The 16637-nt window shown below is 43.3% G+C and overlaps 1 long non-coding RNA gene across 1 annotated transcript; it reads left to right on the top strand.

Moving 5' to 3' along the window:
* The first annotated feature begins 405 nt into the window (after window positions 1–405).
* Window positions 406–1678, top strand: LOC309371297. The gene is made up of 2 exons (XR_014169025.1): window positions 406–969; window positions 1501–1678. It is a non-coding gene; the product is annotated as an uncharacterized lncRNA (long non-coding RNA).
* Window positions 1679–16637: the final 14959 nt, after the last annotated feature.

Here is a 16637-nt window from a genome sequence, read left to right as displayed (position 1 = left end):
CCATTTGCATTGTGTTGCATTGACATGAATGGAGTAGAATAATGTAATGTCAATGTAACTTAATTAATTTGCATATGGAATTAATTTACATACTAAATTAATTTAGTTGCATTGACATTATGTAAAGTACATCATTTCATAACAGTGGACAAGACAAATAATGTTTTTGGCAGACAACAAACTGAAGCGGAAGGGAAACAGCGTTGCATGTGACAAATACAGGTTGGAACAAAAAATGATGCCTTCTTACACCCCTATGCACCACAAACAATTCTGAAGGACTGTTCAGCATAATCTCTGTGCAAGCTTTTTTTTTTTTTTGCAAGCAAATCAGGATGAATGCTCAATAAACAGGTAACCTGGAGAAGACTGCTCTCTTAGGCAGAGCCTGTGTTTTGCCATACAAATACACACAAAGACAAACACTGTGCATGGCTACTATAGACACTTGAGAAAGAAGAATAATCCACTGTCACCACTTTCACATTATGTGCAAAACAGCCTTTCAACAAGATAACCACTGTGTATTTTCAGGTCACGGAGGGAGCAAGGCAGGCAGAGAAAGAACAGGAGAATCATATCCTTTTTCTCTCTTGTAAGGTAAAAAACAACCCCTGACAGGGTGAAGAGACAAGATGACAGCCCGTAAGAGACAACATTAGCACATTACTATTTTAGACTGCTATTTGATTTTGATACCATTCCTATTTTACTCTTAGAATGGTATGTCTAAAGATGATGGTTGTCCTGGATGTCAGGTGAGGCTGTCAATTCCTGTTCTCTCCAGGTCATCCCTGGACATCTGGCAACCCTATCTTAATGTCACTGCAATCATGCTTTGCTGGTTTGCTACATCCCTCAAATGAACTGTGCTCCAGACGATATTTAAAGGTCATCGCCGAGGACTGCTCTCTCTCTCTTACCCTTGACTAAATCTCCCATGGCATAGGGTGGAAAGAAATTCTGCAGGTGATGTTAGCACCCATGAGAAAGGGTGTGTGATTTCTCAGTTTGTCTCTAAGCTTCTTTTTCTGGGAGCAGGCAGTTGTCTGGTCAAGGGCACAGTTCCTTTGCTTTTTAATACATGGGTATTTCCACCACTACCACCCTCAGATGCTGAGGTGTGGGGAGTAGACAGAGCTATGAGCCCCATGTAGCTGACCTGTACCCACTACACAAGTTTGCTGCCCCCAAGTGTAGTGAAGGATACTGTCTATTAACTACCAGTTCAATTGGTATGTGCCATCTTGACCTTCGCCTCAGGCAGCAAAATGTTTTGAGCTGGCCCAGATACGTAAGCTATTGCTAATCAGTTCCTCATTTAAAGCACAGATACATCCAGCTATATTGTCCCAAGATGACTGACAGGGAGATAATTCAGACAAGTCTGAAAACAAATACCCAAATTGTCATGCAAATAGACCCATGGGCTATTGATTTTTCTTGTTCAAATCAGGAAGCCAATGTGTTAATTGTGACAACTGTGCCTATTTTCTGCAGAGAAAAGGGCTGTTTATTCCAAGGTTATCCTTTCTCTTCCTCTGAAGATCTGAAAAAGAACTTAAGATGCTACCATACAGATTCTGTAGGTCTTATACCAATATAAGTTCAAATTGTTTTTCCCACCTGACCATGTTCTCTGTCCTAAAACAAGGCTGAATGACAAACTGATTGTCAAAATGCTTTTGTTTTGTTTTTGTTTTTCCCTCACGTGCTAGAGCTTTGAAGTTGCAAATGGAGGCAGGGAAATGGTGCAGCTGTAGCCCCAGCAGTGAGCTGCTTAATTCACTGCTTTGTGCTGTTTTCTGGTGAATTCTCTGAAAAATGAAATTGAATTCAGAGAGAGAGACACAGAGAGAAGTGTTCGTGTGGGCAAAAGTGGGTGAATGTTGAGGTAAGAGTGTGTTAGTGGGCAGTGGCGTAGGAAAGGAAGGGGCTGTGGTGGGTGTGATCTGCCCTGAGTGTCATCACTGAGGGGGGTTAACAAAATGGCAAAAATATGTGTTTTTGAAAAAATAACTCCCGCACCCACCGCACGCCCCTTCCTATGCCACTGCAGGAGCACTCTCCCCTTGAGTGATTTCCAAAAACCAGAAACATTGCGGTCTCCAACTTTGCAGGCAGAGCACGGCCTTTATGGCTAGTAGCCTTCAACAGCCTTCTCCTCCATGAATCTGCCTAATTCAGAGGTGTAGCTAGGTGAGGCGGAGGGCTCTGCACATTGCAGGGCCTGCAGCGTGCCTGAGCCACACATCTCTCCCAAGGGGAAGGCAGTGTGCGGACTGCCTGCAAGTTCTATGCTGCTTTTTCGAGCAGCATGGGGCTTGCCCTAGAGCTGAGGGGGAGGCTGCGGAGAGGCTCCACGCAGCAAGCCCTGCCTTAGCTCGCCCCACAACCCATAGGCAGCTTGACCCACCCCAATGGGCAGCATGCTCCGCTCCCGGCTGCAGGGCGCGCACGCCGCTCCAAGCACCCAAGTGGCTAGCTACACCGCTGTTAGTGGGTACAGAATTTGTGCGCGTGAAATGGTATTGATTGAGTACAATTTTAGTTTATGGATTTTGGGGTTGTAGGCTCACCCACTCCTCTGCTTGTGCTGTGCCTAGAAAGCACAGGCCCAATAGGCTTTTTCTAGGCATGGCTCAGATCAGTTTTTCATTTGTCCTGCCACTTTCCCTGGGAAAATCCACTGTTTACTGGGGAAAATCAGAATAAGCTTTATACACACACACACACACACACACACACCAACAATTAACACCTGTTCCAGTTCAATGGTAATTGTAGGTATTTCCGGGCGAAAGCAGCAAGACAAACAGAAGGGTGGAAAAGCCCCGTATTTGTTTTATCGCTTTACATACAGACAACTCCTAATTTATGTGGGGTTGTGTTCTGCACTTCCATGTATGTAACTGAAATCAAATATATTGGGAGCACCCTGGAGAGTCCTTCTGGCTCATGAGGCAACTCTCCTCAGAGCCCAAAAAGGGTTCTGGGGAGAGTCTCCTCAGGAGCCTGAGACGCAGCTGTGTTTTACTGAGGCCTAGCATCTGGTGTGCAGGGTAGAGTAGCTGCTGCCACTGCTTTCGCACCTGTCAGCTGTGGAAGCCATCTTGTATCTCTGGCACACGAGCTGGAGGGATAGCGCAGCTTCCTTGACCAGCACAGCTGAAGCTTCGATGGAATTTTCCAATGTTAAACCTTCAGCAATACACATACAGAGCTATTTTCCAATACAATGCACAATGAAACAATTATAATTAACACAACTGACCCAACTATGCAGAGCTGACTACTGAACCTTCATTAGCCATGACTAGAACAAAACTGGGATGGCAGCCCAGCAGCAGGGCCAACACAGGACATTTAAGTTATGTGAGAACAAGGTCTCCACTCCATTCCACATATGGAAGCCAACAGGACTGGCGCTAGAATTTTGCCTCAACTCTTGTGACAGGAAAGCATGCTCCACTGCACCTGAGGACAGTAGGCTAACTTATGGAGGGTACAGGACAGGCTACATGGTCTTCACAACTTTGTCTTCACTGTCATCTGAGGAGGCTGCTGCACTCTGCCAAACAGTAGGGCGAGGCCTGGGGTGACTGGTATTTGCAAAACATTTAATTTTATTTATTTATTTTATTTGGACAGTTTGGATACCATTTATATTTAAGCAAATCTCAAAGTGAAACAACAACAAAGCAACCCCGGCATACCGAGAGAATTCCCACACCTTATAAGACACAATCAGGTAGAGGGCCTTCTTGGTAATGGCACCTGCCCTGTGGCACGCCCTCCCATCAGATGTCAAGGAAATAAACAACTACCTGACTTTTAGAAGACATCTGAAGGCAGCCCTGTTTAGGGAAGTTTTTAATGTTTGATGTTTTATCATAGTTTTTTATATTCTGTTGGGAGCCGCATGGGCAGGGTATAAATAATAATAATAATAATAATAATAATAATAATAATAATAATAATACAATCAGCAATGAAATAGAGCATCCTCTTTAGCATCAAAATAAGCATTTGCACTACAAAAACACAAGGGGAGAATCCACACTGTAAAACGCAGCTTTAAAAAATCCTCTAAACATAAAAAATGAAATGTTGCAAATGAAAATCAACTAAATGTATGAATTCCACCATTTTCAATAAAGTGATTAACAAGTAAAAGAAAAACCAACTCAATCATATGCCAAATCAATCATTTAACAAGCAAGCCTGGTTAAATTCCCAACCCACCTATACAACAATAAACACAACTTAATCTAACTACAGCTAAAAATACATCCCATTCAGTACCTCCCAAAAACACTCTTACATGATTGTATCAATCAGAAACAAAAACACTCTGGACCCATATATGCATGCTTACTATTCTAGTATACCTTCGTAATTGCATTCTCCACACTCTGAAACCACTCCCATAAGTCCATTTCACATCAATCAACAACCCACTCATGTGTCAACCCAACGAGACTCAGAAAAACCTGGAAAAATACTGACATATAAGCAAGCAACAATACATAACCCGCCCCCAAGCATTCTCCCTCATCTCTCATTGTGTTGGGGCAGAAACTATCCTCCATGCCACCCAAAGGATATGGAAATCACTTCCTACAGCTTTCTAACAGATCAGTTAATGACGTCCATTCTCTGTCCCCCCCCCCAAAAAAAAAGCAGGGAAAGAAAAGGACCTTGAACATTGCTCTGACTTGGCCTTCTTTTGAAACACAGAAAGGAAACATTTCTGAGTTCAGGCACTTCTTGCTCTCGACTCAATTAAAAAAGCAAACCTTTTGTAGCCAAATGTGATCCCACCAAAATACAGGCAATGCCTTATGTAGTATAGCACAAAAAGCGAAAGGAGAACTATGTGAAAGGAGAACTAGGACAAGGACTGAAACACAAGTAAGGTCTGCATGAGGGAGTTTGTTAGGGCTGCGTAGTCACTTTTAGGCAATAAAAGTGTTACTGGGAATCCACTACACTCTCTGGCATTCATAAAATACCTTTTGCCTGCATGGACGTCATTCAAGTGAAGCGGCTCCCCTGATTTTAATTCTGAAAGAATACATTATAATTCTGGGGTTCTAGAGTTCTCTTCCCCCACCTGGAGATGTGAGAAAATGCCCCCTCCAAAAACCCCCTGAGGCCTTTCTCCTTCCAAATCAGGGCAACATATGCTGGACTCATTATTATTTACATCCTCTCGCTGTGCTTTGCCATTAACTTTCCTTTCCTTTGCATGAATGAGTGCCCTTGAAAGCCTACTAGTGTCACTATTAAACTGGAACCCTATTAGTGTCGAAGCTCAACTTTTGTGCATTTACGGGAGTTCCGATAATTAATATCTAGCATCTACCAGCCTCTCTCTTTTATTATTAGATTTTTATTGATTGCCAGAATGGCTTTATGAGTATTCTTATCCTTGATCTTGTGTTCTGACAATGTAGCAATGTTGCAGCAAAGCAGGAACAAAATATCTTTCAGGGGAATAATGGAAAACAGCCATAAACAATTCCCCCATATTTTTAGCTGAAATAATGGAATGACAAGATGTGCCTTTAAAGAATAAATGAAGAAGCCTCTCTCTCTCTCTCTCTCTCTCTCTCTGTGTGTGTGTGTGTGTGTGTGTTCGGATTCTGCCAGTTCTATCCTTCTCACACAATAGCAGTGCTTTTCTAAATGAAAACTATATTTGAAAATAGTAGACCAGTTCCAATCAAGCAGCTGGAAAGATGTCATACCATAGAAGGCAAGTGGGTGGTTTAAGAGGACTGACAATTAACCCCTTTGTGATGATTCCCAAGAAACCTGAGGTCTTTCTGTTAGGTATAATTGGATCAAAGCTTACGAAGGAATTGTTTAATTTCTTTATGTATGCTAGGATGGCAGCAAGAATACACTGCGCGCAAAAATGAAAAGTAGAGGAAGTCCCAGTGAAAGAAGAATGGCTTGTGAAGATAATGGAATGTGCTGAGATGGCTAGACTAACTGTGAGAATTACAGAACAGAATGAAGAAAAAAATTCTTGAAGAATGAAAATATTTTGTAAATTATTTTGGGGGAAAACATGGTTATGTTAAAACGTATGCCGGATTTGAAGAATAGCAGCTGATGAGAAGTGGTAGTTTAATGATTTATAATTAACGTATATAATGGGTAAAGTATAAGTGATACAGTGGTACCTCAGGTTAAGTACTTAATTCATTCTGGAGGTCCATACTTAACCTGAAACTGTTCTCAACCTGAACCACCACTTTAGCTAATGGGGCCTCCTGCCGCCGCGTCACCGGAGCACGATTTCTGTTCTCATCCTGAAGCAAAGTTCTTAACCTGAAGCACTATTTCTGGGTTAGCGGAGTCTGTAACCTGAAGCGTATGTAACCAGAAGCATATGTAACCTGAGGTACCACTGTATAGCAGCTTTATAAGGTACGAAAAAAAATACCATGGAAGGGTGAATAGGGAGTCAATGGATATAAGATGTATGTTTTGATAGTTGCTGAAAAGTATTTGTAAAATTTGAAAAGTATATACATATATATCAATAGTATTGGGTCCTTCAAGCTTGGCCACAGTCTGCACCACCAGGAAATGATCTCATCTGTGGACCCTGGTGGACTGTTGGTTGAGACAATGATAGAGAAAGGGACTTGTGGAACTGTGTTGGGTGTCTCTAACCTTGTGTAGGATTTCTAGGCTGGAGGTCAAAAGGAATCTGAGGGGTGGTGATGGTCACTTACAATACTATCTCTTTCCCAGAGACCCTGTACAAGAAGTCCAGTAGAGAAGCATGCAGGTCATGGTGGTCCTTCTCAGAATCCCTAAAATGAATCAGGGTCAACTGGCAAAGGGTGAGTTTGAGAGCCTGTATCTACCTCCAGCCGCAGTGGGGAAACCCAAATCCAATCTACCCCAGCCAGCATGGGCAACGGTCAGAGATGATAGGAATTGTAGTCCAACAGCAGCTGGAGAGTCACAGGTTCTGTATTGGTCCTGGAAGAATAGAATGATTAGCTTACATATTCTAAGCAATTCTTTGTATGAATGTCTATAGGTACTTGAGGTAGGATGAAGTGGCATTAGCTGGTCATGTTCTTCCTAACCCATTCATACCTTAGGAGAGCAGAAGGAAACATTAGTACAAAATGGTTTGTTTTGAACCTGGAATTAGAGGAGCATCTTAAAAGTCATGTTTTATATCATATGATACCATTAGTCTCTGACATGGGTTTTATAAATATTTTTAAAATGCTTTTGAAATGTCCTTAAAAAAATACATTCTTTTCTATTGGTTCTGCTAAGGTCAAAAACAAAACTTTCACTGACACCAGTGCAGCTGTGTTTGAAGCAAAGGGAAGTTCTCAGGAGGCTTGAATAGGGAGAAGGGAGTATTTATAGCTCTTTTAATTGCCAATTGTGTATTTCTAAATCAATCACAGGATTTTTCCTCTCCCAATTTTATTTGAATGGGTAGACCTGGAATGCAGGAGTTGCTGAAGATCGTGTTATTGGAAAAGTCATTTCCCTCATATTTGCCACTTCAATTTTCACCTTGAAGCTTGATAGATTAATTTAGCTCTTCTGGATGCATGACCAGTCAGACTTGAATTTCTCTTACATTACTAAACACTGAAGGTCATGTCTAAGTCCTTGGTTAGTTTATGAGAGAGATCCTAACCTCTGTGTTACTTCTGTTTCCACTAATCTTTCCATACTGCTTGCCTGCCATGGTTGCACAGAACATATCTCAGGTCCCGTCCATTTTGCTAGAGGGATGTGGTTGTATACCAGAAATGTATATGTGCAATTAAACTGGATTAAAAGTTATCTGTTGCAACAAATCCACTTGTCTGGGTTCTGTATATGCATATATGCAATATGTCCAATCCCCTGGACAAGTCAATACTTATGGGGCGTTCGATTTTGATTTAATTTGTTTATGATACTTTTCCAACACTATTGAGCTCAAAGCAGCTTAAAATTGAAACAAAGCATGAAAAGTTAGCGAGCAACATTTCCGACAATATAATCATTTCCAAAAACACAACAGCATATAAACAAAGCAAAAACAAGCAATCTAACAAATTGTTCAGAACAAACTCGTAATTCAAAAATAATCCATCAGAAATGGCTGCTGAGCATTTGCCTGATCTCAATTTTCATAATCTCCCTGAGGAGGGTCTTCTTCACCCAGTACAGCAGCAGAAACCCCCCCCCCCCACAGCAGATTCCTCCATAGTTCTAGCCACAAACGAAGTGGGGCTGGTCTCACTCAGCCCTAGATGAGAAACCCTTGACAGTCTACTCAACAGAGACTGCTACCACAATCCCATGCTGTCCGGTGTCTATTTCATTTGCTAGGGAAGCTGGTGGCACTGTGGTCTAAACCACTGAGCCTCTCGGGCTTGCTGAGCAGAAGGCCGGCAATTCAAATCCGCACAACAGGGTGAGCTCCCATTGCTCTGTCTCAGCTTTGGTCAACCTAGCAGTTTGAAAGCACACCAGTGCAAGTAGATAAATAGGTACCGCTGTGGCAGGAAGCTGAACAACATTTCCGTGCACTCTGGTTTCCATCATGGTGTTCTGTTGTGCCAGAAGCAGTTTATTCATGCTGGCTACATGACCCGGAAAGCTGTATGTGAACAAACACTGGCTCCCTTGGCCTGAAAGCAAGATGAGCACCGTAACCCTATAGTCGCCTTTGACTGGACTTAACCGTCTAGGGGTCCTTTACATTATTATTATTATTATTATTATTATTATTATTATTATTATTATTATTATTATTATTTCATTTACACCCATTAAACATCTGAAAAGAGCTGCTGAAACTAGAAACAGGAAGCATTGGCTCTCTTCTGGCTGCCCCCCGCACTGAGCCACTTAGGGCTAGAGAGCAAAAGGTTCCCAGGGCTATGATGTGCTCCCAGGCTCCAAGCCAAATCTATCCACCCAAACATCCAATTGGTTTCCACTGAAGATGCTACCTAGAAAAGATTCAGAACTGGGATTTACCAGGGCAACAGTCAGCATGGGCCTCACATGCCTGACTACTATCTGTGCTTCCCCTGCCTGCTGTATTCCCCTGGCCCTAGATAATCGTGCCTTCTGCTCCCCACCCAGCTGGCTGTTCAGGCTGCTGATAGCACACCATCACAATAAGATCAAGACGCTATTACTCTCAACAAAATTCTGAGCAATGGGTTGGACATTGCCTGTCTCTTTGTGAAACCTGTTGGAAAATCTGACAACTTCTGGACTTGACTTCCTCTTTGGACTATTTTAAAACTTATTGTCTTGTGTCTTCTTAATGACTGGCAGCTGATCCACCATCACTGATCTTCCATTGTAACCAAAGGGGAGGGAGCGTTGGGGGCATCCGAGACCTGGCCGATTGCCTGCGTAAACTGACAAGTGTGCTCCAGAATGTGCCCCAGAAGAATACAGTGCAGATTAGATCCTTGGCAGTCAAATATGGAAAGGGTTCCCTGAGGCTAGGAAGTTTGTAAACACTGCCATAGCCAATTGATTCAACTGGTTATGGCTAATTTGGATATGTGTCATGTCAGCTGCATTCATTATATCCCACCAACTGATAACACCAGGGAAGCAGTGTGTAAATGGCTCCCTCAGTATCAATGTGCGTTGCGTTGCCCTAGCCCAGGCTGTAGCTCATACCAGATAAAATTGTGCGAAAACATCATCATTCATTTGCCTGCATTCTAGATTTGCTTTTCTTGCTTGGGTTTCCACTCTGGTGGTCCTTTGCCCTGCTGTCCCCACAACAATATTCACCACAGCAGCTAAAAGTTAGAGCAAAAGTTGTCAATACAAGGGGAATATGGGCTGCAGAAAAAATGAGCCAGGCTTATAGCTGGAGATCTTACAATGGAGAAGCCAGGGGAGCATTATGCATCAGTGTGCAATAGCACAGGTAGTCTAACCGTGCATCCCAAACCATAGATCTCCCAGGATGAAAGAGTTTTGATTTGGTGGGTCTTGGGCTTTCCATGGTTCAGCCATCAAAACTTAAGAGCGCATAACTTATGCTGGTTTAAGTCCCCCAAAAGGGCCTTTCTAGGGTTGTGGTGGGGGCAGGTCGAGGAGAGACTTGCACCTATTCCAAACCCTGTTCAGCTCAGCCATGTGACCTAGGGCTCAGGATGACACTTCAGCCAGTAGTAGTCCCTCCCAAAGACTCCTGAACAGAGTTTTGAATACCGTATTTTTTGCTCTGTAAGACTCACTTTTTCTTTCCTAAAAAGTAAGGGGAAATGTTTGTGCATCTTATGGAGCGAATGCAGGCTGCACAGCTATCCCAGAAGCCAGAACAGCAAGAGGGATCACTGCTTTCGCTGCACAGCGATCCCTCTTGTTCTGGCTTCTGAAATTCAGAATATTTTTTTCCTTGTTTTCCTCCTCCAAAAACTAGGTGCGTCTTATGGTCTGGTGCATCTTATAGAGTGAAATATATGGTAGTTTTTATTTAGTTAGGATTGCTCTGTAAGATTTAGTTTATTAAACAATTTGGCAGAATACAACCACATTTTAATAATAAAAAAGGCAAGCGTTTGTCGATTAGCCCCCTAGCTTTCTCACTCAATGGCCTGAACAGTGAACAATGGAGCTTGAAGGGTTTTTTGGAAAAGATATGGGCTGCATAGATTTTTCTTCTATAGCTGGAAGGTGTTTATACACATGTACACACATGAGAGAAAGTTCAGGGAATGGGTCCCACAAAGGGCTGCTCTAGATGTCTACAACTCTGGAACAATGGTTTTAGTAGTTTAACACTGCAATGGCATTTGCATTAGAGATAATTATTTCCCACTATGTTGGTGTTTTTTTTAAAAAAAGTACAGTATATGAATTTTAACTCACAGTGCTGAAACCAATGAAACATCTTTTGAATTATACCCAGTATATGTTGGCATTTTTTCACCACTGTACCTCATCCCTTGAGAAAATAGCTATTTTCCTACGATCACGCTATGTGAAAATTGGCATTTGCATATAGCTGCAGCAGCTAATAATGAGTGGGTTGTATGCAAAAGATTATGGAAGTCCCAAATTGCAATGCATTGCAGGAGGAAATTATACACAATTGGATGTGTTATTAGCAGAGACTGTTGTTTTAAAAGAACCTCCTCACAGGATCAGATTTTGCCTAAGGACTGGATCTGTTCTGCAATCATCCAAGCAGCAAAATCCAGGGTACATGGGCTCTGAATCTGCAAAAAGTAGGGGTGCTGATCTCATAGAGAAAGCTTCCACATCTACTCAGAACTTGTTAATAAAGCCACTTACATAATGCAGATGGAGTCCCCAGAGAAATGTGATAATAGATTACTGAGCAAACTGAACAAAAACGGTATCATTTAAGGAGAAAGGAACAGAGGTTTTGTCTTTCTTAGACTTAGACCTTGTACATAACAGGAAGACATGCAACCAATCCTATAGACACTCGAAGCAGCTACACTCCAATCAGGGTAAGGGAAAAGACACCACTGGCCTGCTAGGGGAGAAGAGCTTATGGAGCTCCACCAGCAATCCAGAAATCATAAGAATCACAGAGTCATAGAAGCAGTCTGCTGACACCTCCTTGATGGAAGCTGCCCAACTCCTCCACTTGGCCTTGCTGGGTTACTTCCATGGCCCTTCCCCACATCTGCCTGTGTGTCTGTTGTTCCATGCACCTCATACTTTCATGAATTGCTACCTTGCCATTGGTACTTTTATCTGCTCTAAGGCTTTTGCAACAACCAGCTTCCTCTGCCACGGTTGCCAGAGCTTGATCCTGAAAAGATCTAGGAACCAATCCCATGGCACTTCTGCACAATATTTCAGGAGATAGTTAGGTCAGAATGGGAGGGGCCTGCATTATCATGGGTCTTCCTCATTGTATCTAGGCAGACATGGCAGGCCACACAGTTTCTGAGATTCAGAGAAGTGTGGAATTCTGGGACGGTGTTCTTCAACCTTGGGTCACAAGAAGTTGTTGGACTAAAACTCAAATCACCCATGACAATTGGCTAAGCTGGCTGGGGATGATGGCCGGTGTAGTCCAACAATATCTGGTGACACAATGCTGAAGAACGCTATTGTTATCTTCAACCTATATATGAATATATAGCTGAAATAACCCCAGCTTTCTGACAAGCTGACTGCTTGAAATCTCTGTTTTCTGTCATTCTTAATTTACATTTGTAGGTGTACAGTGTAAAATAAAAATAAAAATTAGGTGTACACTGACAAAAATAAAATGTAATGTGCAAAGAGGCTTTAAAATGGAACCCAGATTGCATGGAGCTTTTGTTTCTGTGTCACTTAAGGAACACATCTGACTGCTATTTCCTATGAGTTTTCCTGATCCACGTCTGTTCCAGGTCAGGAAAAGTGCAACCAAAGTTCAAGTGTGTAGATGTCTCTGGGGGATTTTGAACATCAGCGTGCTGCCCATCAAAAAGTGCCCAAGGACTCAAGAAGACAAAGGGAGGTGGGAGGGATGAGAGAAATTAAGTTCAAGGAGCTTGGCAAGAACTGGGAAAATTCTGCTCTGTTAGTGCAACATCAGAAAGTGAACAAAGAAGCCGCAAAGTAACGTAAGACTGAGTTGGATGTAGGGATAGAATACAGCATCAACTTTATTTGCATTTTAATGAGAAACTGTCTACATCACACATCCCAAGCCAATATGTGAACCGGAAAACCATTATCCTTTGAAATTCTCTGACTTTCGTAATGCAGTTCTCCAACCAAAGAGGGTGTACAAAAATGTGTATACTGTATTAGTATACATGCATGATTCGTCCATTAGTGAAAAATTACCTGCAAAGATTATTTGGGGAAATTGCTTGCAAAAACATGTACAGTAGTCAAAATATCTAGTTCAATGCTTGGCATTTGACCAGTAGAAAGGACCATTTCTAATTGTTCACATAGTGCCCAACGATGGTTAATGGTACATCTGAATCAAGCCATTTTGTTTTCAACCCCACACTGGTTTTCCAAAGATATTTTCTTGCCTCTTTTAAAATAAACCGAAAGCAATTTGGGAATATGAAGTTTATTTATATGATTTCTTGAACCACAGACATTTTAAGTGGGTATTACTGAACATTCACAGTTACTCTGAACTATCATATTACCTGGCAAGTATTTATATTACATGCAATGCCCATCTCATTAGAGCATCATAATTGAGCCACAGGTTTTAAAAACGGCATTTAATATATGAAAGAGCAAGTCTTCTTGATCATCATACCTTTGAAGTGCCCTGAATTATGCATCAGTGGATTTCTTTTTTTTAAAAAAAGCCCCCCTCTGTCCATCTGTAGAGATATTTTTAATGGATTAGCTATATTTCGTGGCAATCCTGTTTGCTTACACACTGTGTGCAGTTTTACTCATGCAATCCCCCAAAACAGGTTTGTGTAATTGGTTTAAGGCAAATCCAGGGCTATGCTACTGACAGATGCTTTGTTAAACACAAGAATTGAAGTCAGGTGACAAATCAGCAAGGAGCTTGAGACTTTGCAAAACAGTTTTGGCAAATTAGAATCAATATAGTTTATTGCAATCCATAACCAAGGCAGAGTGCGTAGTTTGGGGCTTGCTTGGAAACTCGGTTTAGCAAGTTGGCGATGCATAGCTGTCAGATTAAAGCAATTTACCCTGAAAAGGGGAACGAGACGGGTAGAGCTCATTCAACACACAAGAGGATATTTTAAGACAGTCATTTGTGAAATAAAATAGAAGGCTTCCTTGTATTTCTTAATAACTGGCTATCATTTAGACAAGTGGCAGATGAATTACTACACCTGTTTCTGAACCATATCACTTCAAACTGTAGACTGGCAGTCTGGGGTGTGAAGCACACATGACTGCATTCTTTTCCATTTAAAACAAACAAACAAAACCCCAGTATCCTTGCATATAGATACAGTGGTACCTTGGTAAATGAACGGATTGGCTCCCGAACAAATCGGCTCCTGAATGCCACAAACCCGTGAGTGTTCTGGTTTACAAACATTTTTTGGAAGCCAAACGTCCGATGTGGCTTCCACAGCTTCCAACTGAGTGCAGGAAGCTTCTGTAGCCAATCGGAACGGACTCCCAGAATGGATTTATTTCGAGAACCAAGGTACCACTGTAATTAGAATATTTATGAGAAAAGTTCAAATATTACCTTCTATCTGATATGCTAGTTTTCTGTGTTCAAATATTTCCCCTCCACACATCCATAAGCATTTAACCATGTGATCACGTGTCATGAACAGGCAGGACAATGGGGAGGAGGAAGAGGATACTGGTGAAGGGCGTAGCCAGGACTGGGACATACAGGGGCAAGCAAGGGATGGGGAAGGAAGTACTCACAGGGTTACAGAGGATGACGAGGGGATGGGGGTCAGTGCACAGGAACCAGAGCAGCAGAACCCATCACCAGAGCCAGAGGGGCCCCTGACTCCACCAATATGATGGGCTCAGGGGCATAGGGAGTGGTGGGCAGGGCACTGGAGACTGAGCAGGCAACGGCCCACAGCCCAGCTCCCTAGCTGGCCAGGAGATGTGTGGTTCCTGAGCTGGAGTAGACTTGGAACAGATGAGAGTCACCTGCCTCATCAAGCCCAGATGCTGCAATCAGCAGACAAACTACAAAAGGGCAGCAGAGCTGAGGTGCTGTGTCTGCTCAACTGCGTATATTGAAGGACCTCAGCATGGATGCTCCAGGATCTCTGTGGGACTGTGCTTCAATTGGACATGTGTATTGACCCTGGACTGGGGGCTTGACATACTGACTTGCCACCAGGTAGGCTAAGGGTTCAGGACACCCTGCCTGGAGTCTACAGATGTACAATCTGGGGTGCAAGGTTTACCACTTCATGTGCTTTTTGTGTGAACTATGCCTCAAATATTCCTTTATAAAGGATTAACTGAAAGTAGCCAGCTTTGTCCAGGAATTCTAAGAAACCCCACAAAATGAGAGAGATAAATGGATAATGTAATTTGTTAGTTTTAGGCAGGGCTTTTTTTTCTGGGGGAATGCAGGGGTATGCATACCCCTAAACATTTTGTGAATCTTTGTACTTTCGTCCATTTACTGTGTTTATTTTTCCCGATTTGAACTATAAAATGGTGATTTTCTTGAGTCAAAATGAGAGTACCCCTAATAGAAAAAAGCACTGGTTTGAGGGCTCTGTACATCTGAATCCATCCAGGGCCTTGACCTGACCTGGGGGACACCTGACTTGGATCTAGCCCCTAATCAATTTAGTGGTAGGGCTAATGTTTAATTAGGTGTAAAACAGACCAAAACAAAACAAATCCCTGTACTGTTAGGAGGGTTGTAGGAGAATGATGCACTGCAACTCCTTTCCCTTCTCCTCCTGGCTACACTGCAGAGAGCAGAAGTGTTCGATCATCATTCCCCAATTATAAGCGTAACAGAATTTCTGCAAAATCAGGTTGTATAATATCTTGCTGTCAGGGTTTCTGGGAGAGAGGAGGAGATGACAGAGGAGACGGAGAGCGAGTGGGAGGAGGGGCAGAAGGATGAGGAAGAAGATGACGGAATTCTGAGGGAATCCACGAGTCTGAGCAGCGAGTCAGAGGATTCTCAAAAGGGGGTTACCTTAATCAAGCAAAGGGGAGGAGAAGGGAGAAGCGGAGAGGAGCCCAGTGGAAGACAGAGGAAGCAAGAGACGTCTCAGTCGGAACGGAGTAAAGGGGGTGGAGTCGTCAGCCTCTCGGAGGGAGCAGGATTAGGAGAGAACAGAGAGAGGGGGTTGGAGCAGGGTGTTCAGCCGGAAAGGGTGGAGAGCAGAGCAGGGGGTGGTGTAGCGGTCGAAAGAAAGGTCAGCAGCAACGTACGCGCGCCAAGTTCAAACGTAGAGGCGCGCGGAAGTGGAGAGAGCTCAGGGGAGGAGCCCGGCCCTAAAGCCAGAAAGAGGGGGGAAGAGGCGGCAGAGGATTCAGCCTCAGGCGAGTCACGGAGAGAGGGAACCCAGGGGGGCAGGAAGACCCTGCGGAAAAGAAAGGAGAGGAAGAGGTGGTCTAGAGCCAGGCTATTAAGTTGGTGCGGAAGAGGGGAGGAGTCAGAGGGGACTTCAGCGGTCTAACGTGGCAGACGTACGGCCACAATGCTGAACTGTATGAGAAGCAGAAATCTTCAATAAACTTTTCCTGTAAATAAGCTGCAACGGAGTGAGGTCTCTTGTGAGCTGGGACCAGTCCTGGGTGGCCGTGACAGTAAGTCCCCTCTCTCAAAGCAAAAATTTTTTTTTTGCGAAGCTCACGAACGGGAGCAGCCATGAGCGCTGAGGAGCAGCTGGTTGCATTGCGGAATCAGGTTACCGCTCTCACATCGGCAGTCATTGCTTCGCAGAAGAAGAATGACGACTTGGAGAAGACGTGCCAGGATTTGCAGGCAAGGTGGGAGCGCGCGGACAAGGCGGGGGCCCCAGGATCCAGAGCGGAGGGCATTGCGCTTGGACGGAGGGGGGGTGCCCTAGTTCCGCATTTTCATGGCAACTTGCAAGACTATCCCAATTTCAGAGCGGACGTTGTATATGCACTGCACTTACTCCGTCACGATTTTAAAGATGAGGAGGAGAGAGTGGGGTTCA

This window comes from Podarcis melisellensis (genome assembly GCF_964234715.1).
Source record: "Podarcis melisellensis genome assembly, chromosome: 5".
NCBI classification, from domain to species: Eukaryota; Metazoa; Chordata; class Lepidosauria; order Squamata; family Lacertidae; genus Podarcis; species Podarcis melisellensis.
This window is presented reverse-complemented; position numbering and strand designations above follow the sequence as displayed.